The sequence below is a fragment of the Henckelia pumila genome, chromosome 3, assembly GCF_033568475.1.
Source record: "Henckelia pumila isolate YLH828 chromosome 3, ASM3356847v2, whole genome shotgun sequence".
In the NCBI taxonomy this organism is placed as follows: domain Eukaryota; kingdom Viridiplantae; phylum Streptophyta; class Magnoliopsida; order Lamiales; family Gesneriaceae; genus Henckelia; species Henckelia pumila.
Window position 1 is genome coordinate 175,578,874 of NC_133122.1, and position 5,026 is coordinate 175,583,899.

General features: G+C 34.0%; 1 long non-coding RNA gene across 3 annotated transcripts; it reads left to right on the plus strand.

Annotated features, from left to right (window-relative positions):
• The first annotated feature begins 522 nt into the window (after window positions 1-522).
• LOC140890978 (uncharacterized) lies at window positions 523-4,643 on the plus strand. 3 transcript variants are annotated; one of them, XR_012152371.1, is made up of 6 exons: window positions 531-1,294; window positions 2,098-2,288; window positions 2,599-2,670; window positions 2,886-3,093; window positions 3,583-3,679; window positions 4,358-4,643. It is a non-coding gene; the product is annotated as an uncharacterized lncRNA (long non-coding RNA). The 3 variants fall into 3 exon arrangements; XR_012152370.1 differs by having other exon boundaries at window positions 523-1,294; window positions 2,098-2,670; XR_012152372.1 differs by lacking the exon at window positions 2,599-2,670 and having other exon boundaries at window positions 528-1,294.
• Window positions 4,644-5,026: the final 383 nt, after the last annotated feature.

The window sequence follows — 5,026 nt, forward strand, 5'->3', positions numbered from 1 at the left end:
CCAAGGGTCTTGGCTCAACTATTGTGAACTAGTGTCGTTACCATGATAACTCTGTATTGGAAATTTTGTGTACCAGCAGAAGTTTGTTTAAATTTAAATAAATTGAAATGGCAGATAAGAAGATATCATATCTTAGTTCCATTTTGTCTCATGATGTTCAAACTGGCTATAGGGGGTTTGAATGTCGATCAGCTATGTATCAGAGACCATTTAGTTTTGGCGGTTCAGGATTACAATATCCCATGAATGCTTCAGTACTACCTGTGTTTGTTGAGGCTCCGGCCAAAAAAGGGCTCAGTGCTGGCTTTGTTATTGAATTTTTAATGGGTGGAGTTTCAGCTGCTGTGTCTGAAACTGCAGCCGCCCCTATTGAGCGTGTGAAGCTTTTGATTCAAAACCAGGGTGAAATGATCAAGTCAGGCAGGCATTCCGAACCATACAAGGGTATTGGAGATTGTTTCAAGAGAACGACACAGGATGAAGGAATTGTATCGTTATGGAGAGGAAACACTGCCAATGTTATGCGTTACTTTCCCACTCAGGTTATAATTGATAAATTAATATATACTCTGCTTCTTTCATTAATATTATTTTATACGATATATTGTTGTATAAGTGCTACAGGCCTTGAACTTTGCATTCAAAGACTAATTTAGGAGACTTTTTGACTTCAAGAGCGATGGCTACTATAAATGGTTTGCTGGCAATATTGCATCTGGTGCTGCTGCTGGAGCTTCATCACTGCTTCATCTGGGTAACAATTTTTTAAAAAAATCTTAGTGTAGTGAAGTAAAAAACTTTTACCCCTTTCTCTAACTTGACATATTCTCTCCCTTCTCTCTGTGGGAACGTGAAAACATTTTCGATTCCACCCACATCTTACGAATTTTCCTACTGATTGTTACACTATTTTCGTTTGATTCAATACTGAGTTAACTTCTAATCACCTTCATTATCTCCCAAATCGAGTGATTAATCGCAAGGTACACTGTTGGTCGCGATTTTCCAATCGCGTTTTTTCAAATCTCCGCATCTTGGGCTCTTCTTTTCTTGATTTCTGGGCTTTTGGTTGTGATTTGCTGCAATATTATGATGTTCTTGGTTCGTTTCCATGGCTGTTAACTTCGTTAGGGACATTGGTCACGATTCTGTTCAAATCGCGAGTGTACATCTGCGTACACTTCGGTTTTTCAATCTCTGAATTTTTAGGCTTTCATCTCGTGATTGAGCTTCATTTTCAGAGTATTTTGGGGTCGATTTCACTACTGGACTCCTGCTACTGCATCTGCGTGAGGTACTTCGCTTGAACTTGGATTTTCCACTGCTAGGGTTCTTTTTTCTACGATTTATGGATTTTGCTTGGGGTTTTGATTGTATCGGTTGGAATATTGGCTCCATTTGAGCGTGTGGTGACTGTGGGTTGTGGTTTTGGGGCTGCATGCCATCTTCAAATTGGTTTGTTCTCGGCCAGCTTCATTTATGCACATTAGGTGTTTATTTCTTTGCCTCAATTGATTACACTCAATTTTGAGTAACGTCTAATATGATTGGCTTTAGGCATTTGTAAAATTGTGAATGACATGAGATAATATTAGAAGGTGGTATGAAATTTTCAATTTGTTAGGCTGTAAATAACAGTGGCCATTGAGCTTACATTTTAAGAAGAGTTTATGACAAATTTGATTCCTTTGATTTCAATTTCGTTGTCCGTGTTGATCCACAACTGCTTATTAGCATTTTTAGTAGCTTTATTTTCTTTCTGCAAACATACACGCTGACTCACCTTCACAAAGCCAACTATGGATCTGCGAGAGTCAATCCTCAACCAAACCGACGTTTCCTTGTCTCTGGCAAAGCACGTCATCAGTACCGAAACCGAGATTCAATCCTCAACTAAACTTCCACTATATATATCTTATCTTTAGAAAATTTTGATGTCAATTACTGAAAACATCAGAATTGCAGTCTAAACTTCCACTATATATATCTTAGTATCTGAAGGACTGAGAGAAAAGGGGTATAATATTTGACTTGAATTTATTTTATGGTACCAATGCATGTTATTCATTAGTAATGAATTCTAATTGTCTTTGACAGATCTGGAAACCTACAGAAAAGGGATCATCCCCTTCTTATTGGGCAACTATAAGGGCTGTTCTGCAAGCCGGTGTCTGTATGAGATTGTATTACTTGTATTTGTATCTTGTACCACATTTTCCACTTTCTCGATTCACTGAACTAGCATACCAAGATTGAGGGTTCTGGAAACGCTTGACATACCAGTACACGTATGGTTTTACTCATCGGTGGAGAATATTATTTCATTTATTCTTGTTCAATTTTGTGGGTTTCTTTTTTAAGTCTTATCATATAAATATTGCATTCCTATATCTTTGTTTATTAATTCAATCCATTTCATGAAGAGAATACATTTGGATTTCTGAAGATAGAGACCGGATGTTTCTATATTATTACTTATTAATCTGGAATAATATCATTTTTTTTCTTTGCAGACGACCGTCGTTTCTTGATTTGAGTAGTACATGCAATTTAAATCTAATAATTTTTTGTAAAAGACTAACTTTTTGTGATTGACAGTTAATTTTCTTCACATGCAATCCTGCAATTTCACTTTGTACACAAGAAACGGCCTTCAAGATCTTTTAATAGGTGAAAATTTTAAACTCTTTGACTAGTTGAGGCTATGGTCATTTGGAGCAGGGCGGCTTTCTATAAATTTTCTATTATGTCTTCTTTCATCAACCTATTATGGTGTATTTTTCATTCATAGATGCCTTTTTTTAGTTCACATTCATAAATTTAGCATCTTTCTTGGCATACCATGACTGATAAGGGAAATATTGGTTTGTTTTCTCAATTTACAGGTTCTTCGTTGTGGAAAGGAGTATGATCTAGAATACAACATACAAACAAAAAGCTAACATCTCAAAGAAAATTCACAACCATCCTTGTAACACAATTGAAAACACGTTGAAATCTAGCAATAATTCCATGCCATCAAAGACAGGACCATGGCTCAAATTGCAACATTTGAATCCACAGGTCATCAAATAGCAATATTTTAATTTACGGGTAAAGCTTTTTATTACTTTCAAATATCTGACCTAGCCCTTTATTTGATTTATATGATGATATATATTGTTTGAGAATATATTTTTCATTCAATATATTTTTTTTTGTTGTGGCATAATGGGTTATGCTTTTCCTGTGAGTATGTTACAGACATATTATTATCATGAATTTGTTCTTTATTGATTAATGGGAATTTTCGGTTGATGATATATATTAGATTACTAAATAGTTTCTTATTACTTTATTTAATGTGATTGTTATGATTTGATGTGGCATAACAGTGTAAAGTATGCCTTCTTGTGAGCTAAGTTTGGGGAAGCTTATTATTGTCTTGAGTTAGTGCTATATTGATTTAAAATGATATATTCTGATTGAGAATGATAATTAGATGACCAACAAATTTCCATGTTCTTGGTTGTGAAATATAGTTATTGCCTCATATCACTTACATGTTTCGTTTTTATATCTTTTGTTATTTAAATTTGACAGAGGATGGCATGGTTTATTGGTTGTGGGATTCTGGCAGATCACCCCCAATGACAAGTTCTGTTCTAGCGGGCCTCTCAAACAGAATTTTACCTCCCATGTGAGACCCTTTACGCTCGCTGTAAGAAAAAATAAAATTTATTTTTGTGCATCATATGCTAACACAATCTGCTAAGAATCGATCTTGGCAGCAAAGAGGATCTTGAACAACAATTTTTGTGGCAACTTTTAAAACTCATAACAAGCTGATACATGTCAGCATGCATACCAAATAGGTTGCTGCTTATTCTTTGTTCTGGATTTCAGTTTGCAACTAGCTGCCTTGTTTTTTGTTACTTTGTTTATTGCAAGATAGGATGAGATTGTCTATTTACTGCAAGTGTAATGCTTCTCCTATTGCATGAGGATAACTAAAGGATTCTAATTGTTTATGTTTTGAACAAATTTATTTTAAAGTGTCAATATAATCATTTAATTTCAACAGTGTATGGATTGTATTTTGCTTGGCTTGATAAATTGGGCATCATATGCTAACACAAGTCTGCTAAATTCTGGTATCCCCAAAATTTGAATTGCTGAGAACTGATCTTGGCAGCAAAGATTATCTTGAACAACAATTTGTTGCAATTTTTAAAGCCCATAAAAATCTGATCATACATGTCAGCATGCATACCAAATAGGTTGTTGCTTATTCTTTATTTTGGATTTCAGTTTGCAACTGCTGCCTTGTTGGTTTACCGTGACATTCCTTTTTTTTTTTTTGAATTTCAATTTGCAGGATACGTCAAGAATCAGTGTTACAATCAAGAACAATTTGACGAAGTTAGAAGTGAATGGAGTGAATTTGTCTACTCGCATGTAGGTGCTTAAATATGTCATTCACGTTGGGATAGTAATTTCTTTTGAGAAAATACGTGTGGATGTGTACACGTTTAGTTTTGAGAAAGTACGTGTGGATATGTGCATATAATTTTGCGTTATTTTGGTGGATAGACTTGTTGACTTATGTATGCTTGTCGTTTTGGGATGAATTTATTATTAGTGTATTTAAAGTTTCAAAAATATATTTATGGCATTATTGTACCAAAATTTTAATTTACAAGCAATGTGTTCTATTGATTCGGTAATTTTAGTATCAACATAGTAAATCGAAGAATTTACTTCATAATTGATTTAAATGCTGCAGTCATATGTATTCTATTGATTCGGTAATTTTAGTAATCGACAAATATAAAAGTAAATCATTATCTTCTACTTCGTATATTAATCAAAATACTGAAGTAAAACAAATTCTATTACTTCGGCAATTTCATTAATAGACAAATTAGAAGAATGCATTTTACTATGATAATATTGAAAATTAACGAATTAAAAGATATTATATCACTTCGTCTGTTAATGAAATTGATGAAGTAAAAGCTATTCTATGGCTTCAGTAATTTCATTA